The 24,737-nt window shown below is 36.4% G+C and overlaps 1 protein-coding gene across 2 annotated transcripts in view; it reads left to right on the top strand.

Moving 5' to 3' along the window:
* The window catches only part of LOC123877943, a 123,254-nt gene that overhangs the window by 40,185 nt on the left and 58,332 nt on the right, over positions 1 to 24,737 (top strand). The window contains exon 1 of one of the 2 annotated variants that reach the window (XM_045924880.1): positions 16,763 to 17,034. The exons of the other annotated variant lie outside the window; for it this stretch is intronic. The gene's annotated coding sequence lies outside the window, so the exon portion shown is untranslated. Of the gene's footprint in view, positions 1 to 16,762; positions 17,035 to 24,737 lie in introns of those variants that run through there. 2 annotated transcript variants of the gene reach the window in all.

Here is a 24,737-nt window from a genome sequence, read left to right as displayed (position 1 = left end):
TCTAATATATCACCTTACATATCTAACAATTCTGACTATCAAAAGGTGTACGATAATATCTACTTTGAAAAAAAAACCGGCCAAATGCGAGTCAGACTCGCGCACCGAGGGTTCCGTACTCGGGTAATTTTTCGACATTTTGCACGATGTATCAAAAACTATTATGCATAAAAATAAACAAAAATCTGTTTCAGAATATACAGGTAAAGCCCTTTCATATGATACCCCACTCGGTATAGTTATTTTACTTTAAAAATTGAAAGACTTTTTAATTTTTTTTTACTGATGTAACCACAAATTCACGGTTTTCGGATTTATTTCTTTACTTGTGCTATAAGACCTACCTACCTGCCATACATGATTCTAAGTCATCGGGAAGTACCGTATAGGTTTTCTTGACAGACGTGACGAACGGACGGACGGACAGATAGATAGACAACAAAGTGATCCTATAAGGGGTCCGTTTTTCCTTTTGAGGTACGGAAGCCTAAAATGATTTTGAGTTTGAGTTTGAGTCTGAGTCTGCTACTTGTTCAAACATTGCTTCGAGTTCACAGAAGTCTTTTACCTTGATTGGACCTTTAAACTAATTATTATTTAAGTCCTTATATCTCCCAAAGCTACAAGACTCATTTTTTTTACTACACCTCACATCGATCCTTACTTCAGCTTATCGAGATGTTATACAGACATTATTTTACACCTTGTATAGTGTGTTTTCCAAAGTAAAACCACAAAACTGTAGTTTGACAGAAATGGTTGTAAACACGAGCAAAGGACGTTGATAAATGGCAGTTGGGAACTGTGCATTTACACGCTAAGCGCGTTAGATCCTAGAGTTATGACTATGATGCAACCTGAGTCATAGGATTGGCCGGTAAATGTACTAACAATGAAATATAATATCCTTCCTTTGTATCTTGCCTATTTTTAACCCCCGACCAAAAAAGAGGAGTGTTATAAGTTTGACGTGTGTATGTGTGTATCTATCTGTGTATCTGTGTATCTGTCTGTGCCATCGTAGCTCCTAAACTAATGAACCGATTTAGTTTTTTTTTGTTTGAAAGGTGGCTTGATCGAGAGTGTTCTTAGCTATAATTCAAGAAAATCGGTTCAGCCGTTTGAAAGTTATCAGCTCTTTTCTAGTTATTACTGTAACCTTCACTTGTTGGGGGTGTTATAAATTTTTAATTTACACTTGTTATATATGTAATAACCTATTGAATAAAAAATTAGGGACAAAAAAACTGCTAAGCTTTTATCTCATCTACATCATCATGAGCATCATCGCGCCGGCCCACTATTGAGCACGGGTTCCTCTCAGAACGAGAAGGGTTTAGGCCACAGTCTGCCACGCTGGTTCAGTGCGGATTGGCATACTTCACATGCCTTTCAACCATCATTCATGCTGCTACTCGACTGCGGTAGAATGACAGCTACAATGTCACGATCGCAATCACCTTTGATTAGAATAGAATAGATTTTTCTTTCTCTCTCGTCTGGCTTTACAAAGATTAGCCAATGTCAAGTTTGTAGTTATTTGTAACTAGTTAAACTAGCGGCACGCTATGATGGCCGGTTTGACGTTTGTCCGCTCATGAAGTTCCGTATTAATTGATAACGACTTTGAAGGAAATAATTGTATTACTTTATTGACGATAGTGATGTGCAGAGATTCATAAATTTTATCGAATGTAGTTTTAGGTTTAGGACTCAAAATTTATTTATTAAATTGATTTCTTAAATGTATACAAGTGTAGAAAAATCAGTTTGCACCATTTAAGGGGTGAATGTACTTGTGAATATGAACAATTTTCACTATGTGGACAAACCTCTGAAATCGCAAAAAAATATCAATAAATTTTTAAAAATGGAATCTAATACGATCGTCACATAGGATCGCTGGCTAGATTTTATTAGAAGAAGCTTGTGAACATGTGACTAAAGGAGACTGGGAAAAGGTTGTGAATAGAACTGTTAAATTAATAAGGGAAGATTATGAAAGAGATGTGAAAATAGATAATATTATAGAAAACGAACATATAATTATTAATGTATGTGATGATAGCAGTGACGACAGTGAAAATAGTAGTATGGACGAATCTGATTAATTATGGCCTTTTGTGGCACCTTTTTTGGTATCTTTTGTATTCATATGTTTCTTGTGTGCATATAAAGTATGTATATTCATTTTCGTTCAAATATTCAGTTCGTTCAAATAAATTAAATAAACATATACATTTTTGTTTTATTAAACCTATTTAATCAGGTACAAAAACAAAACTTAATTGTTTTTTGTTCGAGAATAAATTGACATTCCACATCACTATTGTAATGTGTCAAACCGGCCATCATAGCGTGCCGCTAGTGTAGTTAAACTATACAAGTATGGACTCCGTCTGTGCCGGCGCTCGCCGACATACGCACGGCACCCCCCCTTAGAGCGCTTTCCAGTTAGTTTTAACAAAAAAAAAAAAACACTCCAAAACGGCAGAGCACGCCCGCCAGCTAACACCAACACAGACGAAGTCTAATAATTTACACTGGTTCGGAATGCCGTTCTTACCGAGAAGAACCAGCAAGAAACTCGGCGGTTGGTTGAAGAAACTCGGATTGGTTCCCGCTCGCTCACTATTTGCTACAATGCATTGTTGCAACCATGCAACAAGAATAACATAACAGCCAATAACAACAATTGCGATTGTGATAATGATTGATGCAGGTTTTACGGAATCGAGCTACAGGTTTCTTCACGATGTTTTCCTTCGCCTTTAAACCAGAGAGGAGCGTTGGTAGACGCCTCCTTCCTCATGAGGACATCATGTGTGATGTGTGGTAACTGGTAATCCCAGACACCCATGGCCAGCAGTGGGCATCTACTGTTTGATAATGATCATGATGATGATCACTCGATGCATACTCTTCACACTTAATATTATAAAGGAGAAAGTTTGTATGTGTGTGTGTGTGTGTGTGTGTGTGTGTGTGTATGTTTGTTACTCCTTCACGCAAAAACTACTGGACGGATTGGGCTGAAATTTAGAATGGAGATAGATTATACCCTGGATTAGCACACAGGCTACTTTTTATCCCGGAAAATCAAAGAGTTCCTACGGGAATTTTAAAAACCTACATCCACGCGAACGAAGTCGCGGGTATCAGCTAGTGTAACAATAATCGCGTTCCAGTTAACGTTGGCCGATCGCATTTCCTGTTTCCCTAGTTGTAGTAGTTCCTAGTAGTAGCTGTAATTATGTAGTTGTATATATGGAATGTTGAAGTGGCTTTGCGCGCTTCGCATCTGTTTTCACTGCTGAGTAGGGTACGCCTACTAAATTGTCCTAATTGTAAAAAGAAAGTAATACAGAATCTCTATCTTTTCTGATAATTTTCTATTCTTATGGCCGAAATCACAGTAAAGGCGAAAGTTTGTGTATATGTGTGGCAGTGTGTGTGTGTGTGTGTGTGTTTGTTACTCCTTCACGCAAAAACCACAGGACAGATTTGACTGAAATTCGGAATGGAGATAGATAATATCCTGGATTAGCACATAGGCTACTTTTTAGCCCGGAAAATCAAATAGTTCCCACGGGATTTCGAAAAACCTAAATCCACCAAAAGTCAAAAAAGATTATATGATTTTAGACAAACAACTGTCCTAATGCCACAGTGTACTAAGCTAACTTATATCTACTAAAAATTATTTTTTTATTAAACTTACTACTTAACAGCTAAGTATCTTGAACTCTTATAATGTAATTTATCGATTGATTGCAAATAAATTTATTATACCTAACTATTTAATTTTGTTTCGTCCATAAGTCACACCTATCGAACTATCTAATTAGTATAAAACCAAGGATTCGTCGAAATGCGTAATTTATAACGCCATATCTAAAATTAATGTTATTTTGTTCACAGGTAATTAAAGATGCGCCGCTAAGATAACAAACAGAACCAGGTTCTACATTTTTGGACCCTTGATTTGATGTTTCGTTTTATTTTTATTTATTGACAAGTTAGTGACTATGATCTCACCTGGTTGGTGAAGTGGTGGTAAGTGAGGATGCAGTCTAAGATGCGAGCGGGCTAACCTGGAAGGGGTATGGCAGTTCTATTAAATCCATACCACCGCTTTGTACAGGAACGATATTTCGTTCCTATATAGCTTGGCAGCACGACTTTGCTTGTAGGGTTAACTAGCCTCAGGGACTTCGTCTGTGTTGGTGTTAGCTGGCGGGCGTGCTCTGCATTTTTGGAGTGTTTTTTTTTTAAACTGACTGGAAAGCGCTCTAAGGGGGTGCCGTGCGTATGTCGGCGAGCGCCGGCACAGACGGGGTCCATACTTGTATAGTTTAACTAACTTGTTACAAATAACTACAAACTTGACATTGGCAAATCTTTGTAAAGCCAGACGAGAGAGAAAAAAAAAAACTAGCCTCAGCTAGATCCTCTCTAGACCAGGCATGAACCGGCTTAGAAATTAGAAATTTTCAAAATTATACTTAGAACGTAGGTACCTACCAGCTTTACTCACGTATTTAGTGGATCTAAGCCCGACTAAATACGTGACTAGACTACTAACTAGTCGGACTAACTACTAGAAACTAGTCGAGCTTACATCGACTAAAACAACCATTTTGAAGACTATAATTCACTAAAATTGCCCAAAAATACATCGTCTCAAGACCAACGCGAACGGATCTGTATAATTTTGTTTCACAAACACACCTCCCGCCTTTTCTAACTTTATCCTTCTTTGGAATTTCTGATTAAGTATAGCAATGGCGGCTTACGAAGCGACAGCGCGGGCGTTTTGACACTTTTTAACCCCCGACCCAAAGAGAGGATTGTTATAAGTTTGACGTGTGTATCTGTGTATCTGTCCGTGGCATCGTAGCTCCTAAACTAATGAACCGATTTTAATTTAGTTTTTTTGTTTGAAAGGTGGCTTGATCGAGAGTGTTCTTTCCAAGAAAATCGGTTCAGCCGTTTGAAAGTTATCAGCTCTTTTCTAGTTACTACTGTAACCTTCACTTGTCGGGGGTGTTATAAATTTTTAATTTACACTTGTTTAAAAAAATTCTGCAACAACGCAAAGGCTGAAGTTATAAATTATTTGAAGATAGCACCTGTCTGATTTGTAGACTCGAAAATAGAAGACGGATTGAATCATGATCGAATGAAGTCCATTAATTAAGTCAATTAATTTTTTTTTTACTTTGCTATCTATGCAGTAGGTAAGTATAATAAATAAATAAAATAAATAACAATTCATTCACTTTTATGGCTTGTTTTTTTATTTCTATCAAAATTGAGGCAATTTTAACGTTCATTTCTATTTTCAAGGCCAATTTTTTAACAATTTTTTTTATCCAATTTCAACGTCCATTTCTATTATCTTCAAGGCCTTTTGCTACCGCAATACTCACTATTAATTTGAATTATTCATGTACTTTAAAAGATAATACATTAAACCCTTTAACAGGGCTCTCTCCGTCACTCGCTTCATACAATCGTAGTTCCAATTTCATTTGAATATTAAGCAACCAAAGTCCATGAAATTTTGCAGACATATTCTAGAAACTAATATCTGTGTCGGTGGTGTTTTAGATTTTTCTAAAAATATGCAGTTTTAAAATTACAGGGGCTCAAAGATTTGTATGTAAATTTTTAAGACCGCGTAACTTTGAAACCGAATATTTTAACTTTATTTTAAATCTGGAAACCACAGACATAGATATTAGTTTCTAGAATATGTCTGCAAAATTTCATGGACTTTGGTTGCTTAATTTTGAAATGAAATTGGAACTACGTTTGTATGAAGCGAGTGACGGAGAGACCTCTCTTAAACCTATTCGCAATAATGTCGCCGGCCGCGTTATTTACGATATGGTCGTACAATCTAAACGTAATCGACATTTATATCGATTGACCTTTCGATTTAGTGTCCGATTGATATTTATATACTGGCTTGGATGCGAGATATGTTGTGTATTTTATTGGTTTATAATGATATATCGCTAATTTGGTTTAAAAGCCAATTCACACCAATTGCGTGCACGTGACACGTGCGTAGTGACGCGCGTAAACCCCTAACAAACCGGGTTACGCATACGTCCACGCTTTACACAAGCGGTGTGCCATGTTTCATACAGTTATGTTGTACCATTGTATGTATGATGTTTCATATATACATAAAATGGTACACTCTACGTCTACGCTTACACAGCCTGTATGAACGAGCTATAAATGTCTCAATTTTTGGATGTATTTTGTTTTCAAGTAAAACTTCTTTAGGCGCGACTTAAGAGATTGCTTGAGGGTAAGACAGATTACCAAATTTCGGTCGTTAGAACCGTTAGAAGTTTATGTAGATTGTAGAAGTTATAAGCGCAAAACGCAAACAAAGGCAATATTTTTATACTATTTGGAAGTAGAGGTAGTGATCCTTAGTTTAATTAAATCGGCCCCGTTTTGGGATATTTGAGGAGCTTCTTTTATTTTTTGCCGTCGCGTCGTCGACAGGTTATACGCTTGGCTGCTGCCTCAACAGATGGTAGGTGATGATAGAGTTTGAAACTACGCATTAGCATGTAGACAAGTGCAGATATACGTTAGCCATACTTGTTATATTAATTAGATAATGCCCGTGACTTTGCCGCGTGGATTTAGGATTTTAAATTATTTTATTTTCCGGGATAAAAAGTTGCCAATCTCAAATTCCAGGATGGAAGTACCAAGATTGGTTCAGAACCAAACATATAAATCGGTTAAACGTATGGGTCTCTAAGAATCCCGTGCGAACTCTTTGATTTTCTGGGATAAAAAGTAGCCAATGTCCGTCCCCGGGATGTATGCTCTCTGTACCTTTCATTAAAATCGGTTCAACTGTTAGGCCGTGTAATAGCCCATCCGTTTATTACCAGATTGTATGAAATTTGGTACAGAGGTAGCTTGCGTCCCGGAAATTGAAATAGCCAACTTTTATCCCGGAAAAGTGCCAATGAGGTGCCAATGTAGAGTAACAAATAATATGAAGATTAAACGGTCCGTGTGGCTAATTATTTATTGGCACCTGTTCCTAAAAACGGTAGCGAAGAACTACATTAACTCTTGTACAAGTACATAATGTAGGTATTCGGAATAAATTGAATTATTTTTTACTTTTTAGTTTTTTTTTGATTTTTTTTTATCCGATTGCGGCAAAGCCAAAAGGAAGGGTTATGATTTTAGCAGCCTATGTATTATGTATGTGTGTGTGTATGTTTGTATCCAGATTCTGTGTGAACCACCGTAGCGCCTAAACTACTGGGCTGATTTTGGTGAATGAGGTGTCAATCGATTCGTCGTAAAGGTCCGGGTGACATACGTTACATTTTATACGAAAAAAATTGACCTAACGGATATTACATAAAAAAATTGGGGTCTCAAAATTTTTTATTTTTCCTATTGTATTTGCTCAAATGAAAGAGGAGAAAATTCTGAGTTCATAAATATAAATATCTACAACATTAAAATATACCAAGCGACAGAAAAACAATTTTACTCTAATATTTCAGCGTTTATTAAGACGATCGCAGTCAGGTTTTAGTTTTCAACTTTATTTTGTTATCTTAAAAAATAAACAAATACGAGTAAAACTACTCGTTTCTCGCTAATCGTAGATAGATACCCATTGGTCTTGTCAATATATAATCATTAATTATATCTCTATTCTCCAGTAACATCGATATTACTAGAGTGTACTACAAAATTGGTATTACAAGCGGTTCTTTATTGAAAGGCAGCGGAGCAGACGTTATGAATATCAAATTAGGAGCGGCCACGTGTGACGGATGTCCCGCGTTTGTTTGTTTTTTAATATGCATTAAACATTGAACAGACACACAGATAAAAAGACCGTCTTGTGCATTTGTATTGTTTGAGAGTAATAAAACTTAGCTAAACAAATTATTTTATACAAGGAACCAAAAGCTTATTTTGCTGTTATCCGCCAAACCAAAGAAATCTGTATGGTGCAACATGCAGCATGCGACATGCGCCGCCCGCCCTCCCACTGATAAACATGCAGGAAAAGCCAGCCACCAAGCAAGACACGGACCACCACCACGCAGCACCACACAAATCCCAACACCATTCGACGCACGTTTCGCCCCGACACCGGAGCATAATAAATACCGGAAAATAAATTAAAAAATTAAAATAAATAATAATCTGTTTTAGAATATGCAGGTATAGGCCCTTTCATATTATGATACCCCACTTGGAGTTACGGAACCCTAAAAATTTGAAGTACATAGTGTTATATTATATCATACAGGATCATACCTACGGAATCCCCCGTGTGCGAGCCAGACTAACTCGCATTTCATCGCTTTTTTTTTTTTTTTTAAAGAATATTAGCCATGTTAAATGAGTAATATTCCCCTTTCCTCTCCAACTAAGCGTCAGGCTTGTGCTAGGAGTAGGTACGACAATAGTGCAACGGGCGGGGTTTGAACCGTCGACCTTTCGGTTTTCAGTCCACTCCTTTACCGGTTGAGCTATTGAGGCTTGAATTATTGTGGTTTTATTATAATTTACAACTTTCATGCTAAGGGGCTTCTCTGTATTTGTAAAAGTATGCAAACGGGGCGGCATCCTATTACAATGACCTAACTTGCACTACATAGCACTTAGCAGCCAATTAATTACCGAAGACGTGACCTACTGAGCCAGTATTGATCCTTGCTTTTATGTTTACAACCTTAATACCTTAAACATAAAGTTCATTTAGATATGACACTGGTATTGTAAGTTGATATAGTATTTGCAAATCGTGATATGCAAGATGTACTCTATGGTTAGGTATGTTTAAAGTAAATTACTGTTTGTTTATGAGTTACTAACTTACTATAGTAAAATATTTAGACTTTACTTACTATCATTAAAAACTGGTAAAGTGCGAGTCTTTTAGGGTTCTGCCTGTGGGTTCTGCACATAATTATTAACAGGGCTCTCTCAGGTACCTACTCCATACAATCGTAGCAATTTCATTTGAGTATAAGCAACCAAAGTCCATGAAATTTTGCAGACATATTCTAGAAACCAATATCTGTGCCTGTGGTGTTTTCTAAAAATATGTAGTTTTAAAATTACAGGGGCTCAAAGATTTGTGTGTGAATTTTTAAGACCGCGTAACTTTGAAACCGAATATTTTAACGGAAATCTGGAAAACCACAGGCATAAGATATTAGTTCCCGGAACGTTTCTATAAAATTCCATTGAGTATGATTGGTTAGTATTCCAATGAGAGACGAACTACGTTTGTATGGAGCGAGTGACGGAGAGAACCCTCTTAACATCGTATGTATGAAAATTTTTCTTTTCCGGGCTAGAACATCGCAATAAATCGTGAAAGAAAAACCCCAAAAAATATTCGTTTGCTTTGGTCACAGCTTAGGTACAAACTATTTTATAAATCGTTATTTTCAGTATTTATTCTTTAAATACAATATATGGTAGGTACATAATACACCGAAATTTCATACTCCTGACTAGTTTAGTTTTTGAGATAGCCTCCTCACAAAAATGGTCTAAAAACTGGCGGCCCATTTCCTTATTTTTTAAGATAAAAAATAAATAAAAAAAAACATATTGTACTCAATGAGCTCTAAACAATGATACTCCACAGCTAGAATTTTCAAAAATCCCTATTAGCGGACGTCTGTCTACGTCATAAAATAGCTATCAGTTTGCAGTTATAGTTAGAACTTTTGAGCTGTGCGTTGATATACAGGGTGTTTGGTAATTAGTATATAATGACGACACACGTACCCATGCTACTTTGATATGGAATTTTTTATAATTTTATTTCGTCATTTTACTTCAGCATTGTATTTAACAGATCAAATCGGCTCAATAGTTCAGGCGCTACGGTGGAACACACATAAATACAAACATACATACGTACATACATAGATTGCTAAAATCATAACCCTTCCTTTTGGTTTTGCCGTAGTCGGGTAATAAGCGAATAGGTACACGGCATCGGTCAGTTGTAAATGCAAACGCTCAATGGCTAATCTGTGTTAGCTCAGATCTAGGCCTTATCTAGATTCTAGATGACCTACTTCCTTGAGGGCTTAAACGAACCGCTCAAGTACCAAGTAAAGCCGCGTTTATTTGTCGCTATAATGTTTTGTTTGTCTAAATATGTACAACTAGAGGATGCCCGCGACTTCGTCCGCGTGGATTTAGATTTTTAACGATCCCGTGCTAATTGATCGACACACACACAAACACACTTTTGCGTTCATAATATTAGTATGGATTGTAAATTAAAAATTTATAACACCCCCGACAAGTGAAGGTTACAGTAACTAGAAAAGAGCTGATAACTTTCAAACGGCTGAACCGATTTTCTTGGATTATAGCTAAGAACACTCTCGATCAAAAAAAAAAAAACAAAATTAAAATCGGTTCATTCGTTTAGGAGCTACGATGCCACAGACAGATACACAGATACACACGTCAAACTTATAACACCCCGCTTTTTGGGTCTGGGGGTTAAAAACAGTTATTTTTATGAGACCCTATACACATTTATCATCCATCTTCCGAGTCAAGAGGCAAATCTCCATTCATCTCGGCGCTCAATGGAGGTGCTCGAGTCTAAATGTGGTATTGTGGATATTATAGGCCCTACTTCGAGCTGAAACTAAAGAATGATACGTCTGAAAGGAGATTTGCGCCCTATAGAGCATACTTGTCTTTGCTCAGACTAAAGACACTGTTAAAACGAGACAGCGTTATATCACTGGCATAAATCTGTCTCGTTTTTACTGAATCTTGTCTAAGCAAAGTCATATAAGTCTATAAACGACCTAAGATTGGCTGTAATGAGCCTTTGTTAATTATTTTAATAATATGTGACGCTGCAGTTATAACTATTTGAAAAACATTACAATATGCTTTATAATTTAGGCCCCCATTAAAAAAGGATTTTCAATAAATCCGTCCAAACGAAACCCAAATGGTTGATCTAGTTACTTATTATTTAGATTAAGATAGCTACTCTTGGCCTTTAAAAAAAATTAAAACAGTAGTAGGTATTTTGTCTGTTTGCAAATTATAAGATGCGCTTTCATTTTAATTTTGATTTTCTGTAGTCAGTTGTTACGAAAGATTTCGTTCTTTGACAAGTCATGTAAAGCTAAGTTGTCAAACAGCAAAATGTTCCTTAACACGATCTCACTTGATGATAAGTCATCATACAGCCTACTATGCAGTGCACACATTTATATGGTTGCTACGTTACAATAGATAATAAAAATTATATTATGGGATAATATTATGATTACATTCACTCAAACTCCGATCCATACAATATTTGTGGTTGACCCAGTGGTCCGGTACTTTGGCAAAGGAGAATGTTGGGTATAGGATCTCCCATTAGAGAGGGGCTGTAGTGTTGCTTTTTGACTCGGAGTCGAACTGACGGCTATCGCACGTGCGGTGCAGGATATTATGACTTTGCTTTTATTTCGTGTACTGTTGCTTTATAGTGATGTAATCGTGTTATCGATATTAATTTTTTAACGGCCTCCCTGGCGCAGTGGCGTTGTGGTCTTATTAGTGGGAGGTCCCAGGTTTGATTCCCGGCAGGGGTTTAGAATTTTATAATTTCTAAATTACTGGTTTGGTCCGGTGGGAGGCTTCAGCCGTGGCTAGTTACCACCCTACCGGCAAAGTTATGCCGCCAAGCAATTCAGCGTTCCGGTACGATGCCGTGTAGAAACCAAATTGGTATGGGTTTATGAAAACTGCTATACCCCTTCCAGGTTAGCCCGCTTGCATTTTAGACTGCATCATCACTTACCACCAGGTGAGATTGCAGTCAAGGTCTCACTTACAATATTATTATTTATTTGTTTTTATCGACTAATCAACGCCTATCTCCTAAATGTTAAATAGTCATAGTTAAATAGTGAAATTTTTGTTAACAGTTAAATGTTGTACTTTCTGTTGTTTCTCAACCTCAACCTGTAAAACAAAAATCAGTGAACACATTTTTCAATTTGTAAAATGACTTTGCCCTTTTAATCGTAATTGCATTTATCAGAGCTTGTTATCGGTTCAGTCAGATCCGAGAAAATCTGTAACGACACCGATATGTAAGAATAAATCGATTTCGAGAGAGAGCAGAAAAAACGGATAAAATAACATGTCAGCCAATTAATTGAAAAAATATGTCGATTGATTTCACATTCTTATATGGTTGCAACTCGCCAATTTGTTATGTTTTCTTTAAGATTTTATTTTCATTAAATGAAATGCTTGACTTCTTAATATTGGCATGCGCTTGAGTGCATCATTGCACCCTGATATTAAGAGGTTATGTAATGGGGACTGTGAGTGTAAATTTTGGCTACCTATCTACTTATATGTGATTTTTTTTTACTTTAATTTACCGACTTCAAAAAAGGAGGAGGTTTCAATTCGTCGGAATCTTTTTTTTTTCATGTATGTTCCCCGATTACTCAAAGTGCGACAGGTTTTTGATGTAATAATTTCGCGGAATTGTTACTCGAATTCTGAGGCCGACCGTACCTAGGCTATAATATTCTTGTTAGTTATCCCCAAAAACCAAAGAGTTCCCACCGGATTTTTGAAAAATCTATAACTACGCTGACGAAGTGGCAGGTATCATAGAATTGAATAGAAAAGAATACAATAGAATAAGGTTTATTCGTTGATCCAACACATATTAAACACAATAAATATTTACAAAGATAAAAAATCTTAATTAATAAAATTAATTATCTTATTCATAAATTAATTCCTTAAAATCTAAATTAATTTAACCGTGTTTATAATATTATGTGTCGTGCCAACGAAAAGGCCAACTCAGCTAAATGTTGTGGATACACAGAGTAACCACAACGCTGTTATTCAGTTCGAGTCTATAAGTTCATCTCGATAAATCTCTATCGACTAAGCGCAGCCCTGCGTGCGATATGCGTGCGGTCATTGACCGCTACGGTACTAATGAATGCACTCGCTGTGAAGATAAAAAATATTTTTTTAAACGCCTAGAAAATGTCCGAAGATATGAACTGTAATTACGGCCGGCGGGCGTACAGTAAAAATGAGAAATGAATAACCGATGAAGATGCATTGTGATTAAAAACCAAGTGCTTGGCTTGATAAGGGATTAATATACTAGAGACAGAACCGGCCATTGTGGAAATATAAAATAATATAGTAAGGAATAAAGTATGATAAAACTGAGACGTTTTTAATTATTATCTATGCATGTAAATTATACGTTGCTCGTAAAACATGGTCAGAATTCAGATCTCTGATCAGTGTTCACTATAAAAATATATGCTATGGAATAAACTGAGGCGTCAAAGCCTTTTTACCCGACTACGGCACAGCCAAAAGGAAGTGATGATTTTAGCTACTACACTATGTATGTGTGTAGGTTTGTATTCAAGGAGCCGATCAACAAATTCCTGAAAGGCCGGCAACGCATCGCTGTAAACGTTCATGGGCGGTGGAAACCACTTAACATCATGTGAACTGTCTTCTCGTTTGCTCGTTATTTTTATATAGCGAGCAAATGAATAGTGTTATTTATTATTTTGATTATTTACAAATCAAGTAGCATCATCTCAAAGGTTATCTATGCCGTCTGCCGAGCCCGACAGTCGTGGGAGAGACCATTCATTTGCGGCCTTCGAGACGACCTCGTGCTTACGCTCAATTGATTACTAATTACTGAGGTTTCGTAATACTAGATGCTTTGTTTTATTTGCTATACTCTATCAGTATAAACTATTATAGTTATTAGTATCAACACTTGAAAAGAGCAACCGCCGAGTTTCTTGCTGGTTCTTCTCGGTAGGAACGGCATTCCGAACCAGTGGTGAATTATATGACGATTCAAAAGCACTTGTAAAAGTTTATTTAAATAAAAATCTATTCTATTCTATTCTACTGCCTCTTTGATCTAGTTGTACTGGCTGCGAAACAATATGAGCGTCCGGGTACAAATCGTTTTAACCCCCGACCCAAAAAGGGGGGTGTTATAAGTTTGACGTGTGTATTTGTGTATCTGTCTGTGGCACCGTAGCTCCTGAACGAATGATCCGATTTTGATTTAGATAACAGAAACTATACTTTCTACACGTGTAAATCAAAAAAATTATAACACCCCCGACTAGTGAAGGTTACAGTAACTAGAAAAGAGCTGATAACTTTCAAACGGCTGAACCGATTTTCTTGGATTATAGCTAAGAACACTCTCGATCAAGCCACCTTTCAAACAAAAGAAACTAAATTAAAATCGGTCCATTCGTTTAGGAGGAGCTACGATGCTACAGACAGATACAAATTCAAATTCAAATTCAAATTCAAATTCAAAATGTTTTTATTCAATTAGACTTTTACAAGTTCTTTCGAATCGTCAAAAGCATCTACCACTGGTTCGGAATACACACGTGTCACACTTATAACACCCCTCTTTTTGGGTCGGGGGTTAAAAAATACACCTTATTCTGAGAACAGCAAACAGACTATAACAAAATAATAGAGGGAATTCTAGCACGAGGTGAGAGGAATAAATAAATAAATTATAGATGCACAACACCAGACATCTGTCACTGTCACACAGACTATCGCTCAGCAGTCGCCTACAGCGCGAGAATTGGGTACGACCTTAGAATACAAAATGTGTGACACGCCAGAAAAATTTTACTTTGCATAATCGGTGCATGACCTTTGGAGGCGTTAAGTGTTTCGAACTAGGTTTGCGCAACATCAAATATTATATAACTAGAGGATGCCCGCGACCTCGTCCGCGTGGATTTAGGTTTTGAAAGATCCCGTGGGAACTGTTTGATTTTCCGGGATAAAAAGTTGCCTATGCCAATTACAAGGACGCAAGCTACCTCGGTACCAAACATACAAATCGGTTAAACGGGTGGGTTTTCAGGAATCCCGTGGGAACTGTTTGATTTTCCGGGATAAAATAGCCTATGTCCGTCCCCGGGATATAAGCTAACCCTGTACCAAATTTCGTCAGAATCGGTTAAACTGTTGGGCCGTGAAAAGGTAGCAGACAGACAGACAGACACACAATTTCCCATTTATAATATTAGTATGGATGGATTTATTAGATAATGCCCTCGACTTTGTTTTAGTAAAAATCCTGTCCTAAAAAAATTCTAGAGTTCTTTGATTTTCATAGGTAAAAAGTAGCTAGATAAAGTTGGCGTGGGTGTAGGTTTTTTTAAATTCCGTGGAAACTATTTGATTCTCTTTGATTTGATATGGAGTAGCCTCTATTCCTGGGATGCTTACTACCTCGTCACCGAATTTGGTCAAAATGGATTAAACCGTGAAAAACTAGGCCATGAAAAACTAGCAGACGGACAGACAGACACATTTTCGGTTTTATAGTACTATACACATTACATAGTATGGATTATGTAAATTTTTGTAAAACAGTAGATTACAAGCATTCTGGGCTTCTAAAGTCGCGCATCCTGAAAAGCCAAATAGAGTAAGGTTCTTATGAGAATTTTTTAATTGGAATTTTTCTACCGCAATTCAATTACTTAATATGCAAACAACTAACTATGCAATAACAGAGACAATATTCCTGTATCAACTAAAACGGCAAATAAATACCGTAAAAGTAGTCATGAATTAAATAATTTGTTATAACGTCATAATACTAGGAAGTCTTGAACTTGTGTTGAAGTGTAGTAGTAGAGTTGAGTCATAGAACTACGTCATAGTTTCTCCAGTGTACAGACTAAATTGAAAGATAGACGGAAAATGAACTGTCGAATGCCACTAAAAAAAAATTGGTTGTCTGTAAAGTCGGTTTACTGACGATAGTTGAACGTGACAACACAGGCCGATTGTGCTTCTTTGTCGCTCGTTCCGCGCTCTCGCTTGCACTTCAAGCCTTACATGGAACGCCTCCGAGCGAGGTAACGCCGCATGAGTTATGTTTTTTCGTGCGTGCAGCCGGCTCTATCGAATTATAAGACGTTGTCACATCAAAAAATAATGTTCGATAAATGAAACAATGTCTTGAGTGGAATTTTTTGCGTAGAAATCTGTAACTATAGAGTAAGAAGTGTTGAATCAATGATAGTAGAGTTCCTACTATCATTGATTCAATGTATCAATTATAGGATGATTTGAAGATGATTCGTCATAAAAATACTAGAGACGAGGTAATCAGAAGACCTGTGTCATGTTTTGAGAAGCGATCAGGGCAATGCGATGCCTTGAAAATTGGCTTCTCCGAATGATCAATTACATGGTCTCTACTCTGTCTTAGGCCAACGCAACACTGAGTTAGTTAAACTATACAATTATGGACCCCGTCTGTGCCGGAGCTCGCCGACATACGCACGGCACCCCCTTAGAGCGCTTTCCAGTCAGTTTTAAGAAAAAAAAAACACTCCAAACAGGCAGAGCACGCCCGCCAGCGAACACCAACACAGACGAAATCTGGTTAATTTTTCATTTACACATAAAAGCCTTTTTTGTGCTCTGTCCATTATCTAATTTAGTCTTCGCTCAAGTGTGAAAAAGTTTGCGAAACAAACAAACATCTTACCACTATAGAGACCTAGATATAAAGTTGAAAATCGCTTGCAATTATAGCAAAAACATCTTAAAATATCCTATTGTACAAGTTTAATTGGTATTATTTGCCTTATTTGTGATTCATCGTTCATCGCGCCAGTGCCGCGTGCGAGAGGACGAAAACAGACGTCCATTTTGTTTTTGTTTATTTTTTTTAAATAAATCGCGCGGTTCTGGACTCTGGTTTGTCTTTGGTAGAGCCAAGTTTAGCAAGGAATCTTGTTCCTGTGTTTTGAAGTGGAATTTGTGCTTCATTAATGGATTTACGGCTTTGGGTTCTAGTTTTGAGCCTTTTTAAGTTGAGGACTAGATAAGTGTGACACAGTTTAATGTTATATTGTCGGATTTTGTTGGATTACAGTTATTATTATTTTTAAGGTAAGGCAATCTTAGAGAGTGAGTAGGTATTTATGTAATTTGAGTTTTACGTACATATTAGTTAATATTTAACTTTGTTCTTGTTCCAATTATCATGTTTAAGGGTTTTTTTATAATGTATAGATTAGGCAACTAGGTACTGTTACTGTATGTAACAGTACCTAGTCTTTAATATTTTATTAAATAAAAATACTTAAACTTAATTGGCCAGTTCCAGTGTGACAGAGGTTCAATACATTTTTTACGAATGCCCACAAAAAAAAGAGTCTAAATGTAGTCATCGAATGTTTTTAGGTGTGTATGTGAGTTTTTTATTCCACCATAACTTCTAAATGCCTGAAATGGATGTGTGAGGTATCGTTAGAATTCTTAAATCATCCCAAGTAACACTGGCTACAATTTTTTTTTTTGAAAAATTGCAACATGGCGGCTGTTCGGCGCCATTTTCAGGATAGTCGCATTTATTTTTTTGATAATGGCTTGTTTTTCTTTATTAATTAAATCAAAATTCCGACTGGAATCGAACCTAATACTTTTACTTACAGAGTAAGCACACCATGACAGTAGAGACGATATTATTTCAGTTTCTCGTGTCAATTAATTTAGAGCAGATTTTCACTGTAGGCATATTTGCATGCCTTTAGAGAGTGACTCGTCTGTGCATTATCCAACTCTCTATTCTATGAGATAAGGCAAGGATTACAAGCCTGAGGCACTCCGTGATCTACCGGTAGTATAGTATTCTAGTATTGTAGTAGGTAGCATGCCTGGGGCGTATAGAAAGTCTGGTACAGTTTGAACTGATCTTAAGTAATCTATGAAGAAGTTAGGTGAAATTTTGAGATGGTTCAGAATATAATAGATTTTTATTCAAATAAACTTTTACTTTTAAGTGCTTTTAAGTGCTTTTGAATCGTCAAATAATTTACCACTGGTTCGGAATGCCGTTCCTACCGAGAAGAACCAGCAAGAAACTCGGCGAACCAGGTCGGTCAGGGAGGTGAAATCTTAAACTAGTCCATGTCAATATTAAGTTTTTGCGTGAAAGAGTAACATAGATATTAGATACACACATACACACAAACTTTCGTCTATGTAATATTAGTGTGATAGTGTGATTTCCTTGAAGTGTAGGTAAAAATCATTAAAAGTGATATTCAATTGTACAGAACGAAAATATCTCCGAAAAGTTAGAAGTGCGTGCCCCGGATCGAACCCGGCTGTATAAGGAGGTCGACGTGTTAGCCACTAGGCTCAAGGGTTCGCTCGGTCAAGCGGATGGGCTGTGAAATGATAACAGACAGACACGCAGACATACTTCCGCAACATTAACCATGTTATAATTAATGCAAAAGTGTGTTTATTTTGATTTGTTTTTCAATCACGTCGCAACGGGGTAATTTTGCGGCTACATTAAGGTTAACGTCAATGCCCAACAACGCCATAATTATTGCGATAATCAACGCGTTTAACTGAGTGATCAACGTCTAATGCTATTTGAATTGAGGCTTGTCTAACGCCAAACGGCATTGTAAATGCCGTTAAACGTTGATCGTGGCTACATCTACATTTAACGGGAAACGCCGTTGCACATCGCGTTGTTGGCCGTTATTGTGGCGTATACGTAATGGATTGACGTATTTTTTGCATGGGTATAACGAAAGATCTGTTTTATATCCCAGTATCAAAGAGGATTTTTGGACACTAAATCCACGCGAACGAAGTCTCGCGAACATAAGCTCGTTTGTAGTATAATGGACTAGTCGATGCCCGCGACTTCGCCGGCGTGGATTTAGGTTTTTCGGAATCCCGTGGGAACTCTTTGATTTTCCGGGATAAAAAGTAGCCTATGTGATAATCAAGAATATTATCTATCTCCATTCCAAATTTCAGCCAAATCAGTCCAGTATTTTTTGCGTGAAGGAGTAACAAACATACACACACATACACACAAACTTTCGCCTTTATAATATTAGTGTGATTGGGTGCAGGTAGGTGCTGTAACATGATGTCTACATTATTTATGCAATGCGAGTGTTTCCTGCAATAATTGCAATAAGTAGGTAACGACACAAGTCGATAACCGGGCCAGTTGTACTCACGCAGGCCTATTGTGATAATGATTTTATTATTGTAATAAATTGTATGAGATAATAATTACCGGCAGACTTATTGGCTACCGCGACTGAACACAGAATATTATATACTAGATGATATCCGCGATTTAGACCCATTACACACGGTCCACTAGTCGCCCGGCGACTCAGTCGACGGCGACTGTTAGAATCTAGTTCCCTGTTAGTCTTAAATCTGTTAGTTCCCCCGTGGGAACTTTGATTTTCCGGGATAAAAAGTAGCATATGTACTAATCTTGGATATTATCTATCTCCATTCCAAATTTCAGCCAAATCCGTCCAGTAGTTTTTGCGTGAAGGAGTAACAAACATACACACGCACGTGCGCGCGCACACACACACACACACACACACTTTCACCTTAATAATATTAGTGTTTGAATTTTCGAAAATCCTTTCTTACAAGATGTCTACGTCATAATAGCTATATGCATGCCAAACAGCCCGATCCATCCAATAGTTTGAGCTGTACGTTGAGAGATCAATTAGTCAGCCACCTTTACCTTTTATATATATATGTCACAGCCAAAGTAATAAATCCTGATATTATATATATTATCTAGTCATTATTTATAATGTCTACCCAATTTAGATAAACTGATAATTGACACAGAATTAATCACATTAACTAGCAATTTTATATAATTTCTTCGAAGACTTGGATGATGTAATAAAACAAGTAGGTACTTACAGGTAAATATTATAAAATTATATTTCAATTTGCCTTATGCATACCTAACTATATGTGTAGCAATATTATACTGTTTTGAGACTTATTTCGTGGTTTAATGACATAATTATGTATTATAACGGGTACATAGGTTAGGTTAGGTTAGGTTAGGTTAGGTTAGGTTAGGTTAGGTTAGGTTAGGTTAGGTTAGGTTAGGTTAGGTTAGGTTAGGTTCAAAGTTAGACCGTATTTATTACTTTGGCTAACTTTGAACCGCTATTATGAATAATATCCGGATAAAGTGATTAATTTATTACATTGTCTAGTCAATTTTGATATTATACATAATGACCAGTCATTATGTATAATAGCTATTTAATCACTATGACTGTAACATATACATATTAAAAAATACATATTAAAAAAAAAAAAAAAAAAATTTCAAAATATTTTCCAGTGGTTCGGAATGCTTTTCCTACCGAGAAAAACCGGCAATAAACTCGGCGGTTGCTCTTTTCAAAGATTTGAAATACAATATTATGCCATGTATAAAAGTAATTGATATATTATATTGATTAATTAATATATCATAATATTAGATGTAGATGTATAGGAATAGTTGGATTATAGTTTTATTTCGTAGACATCCAATTTTTGCTAAGTAGTGTAGATAGCCTGCCCGGCTAGCATGGGCAGTAGATAAAAATTATATCCCCCGATTATATCCACTGATGTCATAGAAATCAGTGGATATAATAGGGGATATAATTTTTATCTACTGCCCATGCTAGCCGGGCGGATCAAATTCAAAGATCAAAGTTGTAATAATTTGTTTATGTATTTACATACATATTCCGAATAATTTATTGAATTTAAAATGACGAAATCAATTCGGCCTTCGGATGATGATTCTGTTTAAAATTACTCTAGGTCATGACGCTTCGATCGGCATCTCATTTGAATATTTAAATCAATGAATGATTTCATCATTGAAAAATCTAATAACTTATTTATTTATTGACTTCGGATTTCCTCAAATTATTTTTAAGAGGGGTCTCTCCGTCACTCGCTCCATACAAACGTAGTTCCAATTTCATTTGAATATTAAGCAACCAAAGTCCATGAAATTTTGCAGACATATTCTAGAAACTAATATCTATGCTTGTAGTTTTCTAGATTTCTGTTAAAATATTCGGTTTCAAAGTTACGCGGTCCTAAAAATTCACATACAAATCTTTGAGCCCCTGTAATTTTAAAACTACATATTTTTTGAAAAATCTAAAACACCACAGGCACAGATATTAGTTTCTAGAATATGTCTGCAAAATTTCATGGACTTTGGTTGCTTAATATTCAAATGAAATTGGAACTATGATTGTATGGAGTAAGTGACGGAGAGAGCCCTGTTAACACGTCATCTTCACGTCATCAATGCTACCTGAAAAATGGTAGGGGTTTCTTCTGTAGACCGAGAGGGGTAGGTATGGGTTTGATTACAAGTGTAAATTAAAAATTTATAACACCCCCGACAAGTGAAGTTTACAGTAACTAGAAAAGAGCTGATAACTTTCAAACGGCTGAACCGATTTTCTTGGATTATAGCTAAACACACTCGATGAAGCCACCTTGCAAACAAAAAAAAAACTAAATAAAAATCGGTTCATTAGTTTAGGAGCTACGATGCCACAGACAGATACACAGATACACACGTATAACTTATAACACCCCTCTTTTTGGGTCGGGGGTTAAAAACAGCCTCTTCCAAGTCCGCTTCCATCTCTGTATCACCCCTAATGAGATCGCAGTGAAGGGCTAACTTGTAATGGAATTAAAAACAAGTTTCTACTTACTGTTACTTTTACATTACTTACTTTGCATTATTTCACAGAGAAACGCAACCAAACCTTATTCATTTCCCTAAATATTCAAGATATTTCCATATCATCATTATCATCTTACTATTACTATTAAATTAACTCAGAAGATACATTAGAGTAGATGAGATAGTGCTCTATAAAATACTGGCCTCATGCCCGCGACTTCGTTCGGGTGGATATAGGTTTTTTATGTCCCGCAGGAACTCTTTTTTTTTTCTCTCTCGTCTGGCTTTACAAAGATTAGCCAATGTCAAGTTTGTAGTAATTTGTAACAAGTTAAATAACTATACAAGTATGGACCCCGTTTGTGCCGGTGCTCGCCGACATACGCACGGCACCCCCTTAGAGCGCTTTCCAGTCAGTTTTAACAAAAAAAAAACACACCAAAAAGGCAGAGCACGCCCGCCAGCTAACACCAACACAGACGAAGTCCAGGAATTCTTTAATCCGGGTTAAAAGTAGCCTATGTGTTAGTCTAGGATAAAATCTATCTCCATTCTTTTGAGCCTAATCCGTCCAGTAGTTTTTGCGTGAAAGAGTAACAAACATTCACACAAACGCAATTTATAATATTAGTATGACAAATGTGACTCAATAATTTTAAGGCTTCACTTTTGATTATATTTACGAATTACGTATAATTAACCAACAATTACGTCTAATCAGTAGCAGTATAATCTGTGGTATAATTCCACAGATAACAATGCCTTTAAAAAAGTAGAGGTAGGTAATTAAGACATGACAGTTGTAAGGACAAGTTGATAATAGTTACGTAAATAGCGTAATTCCGTTCGAGATTTTTCATTCATTTATTCAGATAACCCCTTGACTGCGGTTTGACCTGGTGATGTTTTTAGAATAGAATAGATTAGAAAATATTCATTTAATTATATTTTTTTTTTATTTGTACCAGAAAGTTGTAAAAATAATGATAAAAAGAAAGAAAAAGTGGACAGGGCAGCACTTATCTCTATAAGAGATCTCTACCAGTGACCCTTGGCAGTGCGAGAGGTTGTAAAGGGAGTAGAATAGGTACAGCAAAGATAGACAGTATTCATGAAAAAAGCTTAATAGATATTATGTTATATTATATAATATACAAGTATATATTATATTATATATAGTATAATAGAAGATATATTGAGAGGATAGATACTTTTCGTTGTCCTAGAGTTATGAAATTTGGCAGCTAGCAATGCCTTATATCACAAGTAAAGGGAACAATCCAAAAACCATGTGTTTGTGGTTACGTCACAACAAAAAAATGAAGTGTAAGTAATTTATTGTACGATGGTATGGAACCCTTCGTGTACGTCTCTGACTCGCACTTGACCATATTTTTTTCGGTTCTGCTGTAAACACTTTTTCTGACAGTTTTTGTATGTGACTATGAATACGTATTTTATAAAAACGTGGCACTCTTTATCTAAGACAAAAGGATAAATTAAAAATTTATAACACCCCCGACAAGTGAAGGTTACAGTAACTAGAAAACAGCTGATAACTTTCAAACGGCTGAACCGATTTTCTTGGATTATAGCTAAGAACACTCTCGATCAAGCCACCGTTCAAACAAAAAAAAAAACTAAATTAAAATCGGTTCATTCGTTTAGGAGCTACGATGCCTCAGACAGATACACAGATATACATGTCAAACTTATAACACCCCTCTTTTTGGGTAGGGGGTTAAAAATAAAAATATAATGGATAGGTTGGTACTTCTTTTTTGTGTCAGCTATGTGAGCAATGTAAGGAATTTTCTAAAGGGTGTCACATCAAGTCAGTGAAGGTAGTTATTCAAGAATCAAGATGTCTAGAGACACGTTTAAGAAGGCGCCGTCTGCTTATCCACTATTACCATATGTTAAACTAAACTCACATGGAATTAATTGTATGGGCGATAGAAATGTTTGTTTGATTTCACTTCACACTAGGAACAGTACGTGGCATCGTACAGCCCGGCTAGCATGGGCAGTAGATAAAAATTATATCCCCGATTATATCCACTGATTTGTATGACATCAGTGGATATAATCGGGGTATTATATCCACTGATTATATCCACTAGCCGGGCTGGAACGCTAAATCACTTGGCGACACGTTTTGCCGGTAGGGTGGTAACACCATCAATTCCTAACTCCGTGCTACGAATGTGAATTTCTTGCATTGTGTAATTAATCATTGGGCCACCTACCTTTCTCCAATAAATACCTAAATAAAAATAAAACGATAATCATATACACCTACGTCATAAAATTAGGGTCAGTCAAATCATTAAGAGGGGTCTCTCCGTCACTCGCTCCATACAAACGTAGTTCCAATTTCATTTGAATATTAAGCAACCAAATATTCTAGAAACTAATATTTATGCCGGTGGTTTTCCAGATTTCTGTTAAATATTCGGTTTCAAAGTTACGCGGTCTTATAAATTCACATACAAACCTTCAAGCTCCTGTAATTTTGAAACTACATATTTTTGGAAAAATCTAAAACATTACAGGCACAGATATTAGTTTCTAGAATATGTCTGCAAAATTTCATGGACTTTGGTTGCTTAATATTCAAATGAAATTGGAACTACGATTGTATGGAGTAAGTGACGGAGAGAGCCCTGTTAAGTCTGAATTAAAAGATATTTTTTTATAGATATTACCTACCTACAGTAATTTTATTAGTTACCAGCATGCAAGCATAACTGTTCAGTCTCTATAGTGGGTGGTTTATAAACCTTTTTTTAAGGCGATCACGAGACGCTTACGATACGATTTGACGACCCGAAAATGACACAGGTGCCAGTCCCCGTTTGGGGCAATTTCAGGAATAAAACTCATATGTCACCATGTAACGGTAATAACCGTGCTAAAGTTGATAGCAGCTTATTTTAAAATGTTTGTGATGTACAAACATACGGACTAACGGACAGATGGACAGACAAACAGTTGGACAGATGGATTGGACGAAACTGTAACGGTTCTTTGTTTTACTTCGGAAAATAAAGATATAATATAACTCCAGATATAG

The sequence above is a fragment of the Maniola jurtina genome, chromosome 25 (genome assembly GCF_905333055.1).
Source record: "Maniola jurtina chromosome 25, ilManJurt1.1, whole genome shotgun sequence".
Lineage (NCBI taxonomy): Eukaryota > Metazoa > Arthropoda > Insecta > Lepidoptera > Nymphalidae > Maniola > Maniola jurtina.
Note: the sequence above shows the minus strand (reverse complement) of the source record. Positions and strands in the feature narration are given on the sequence as shown.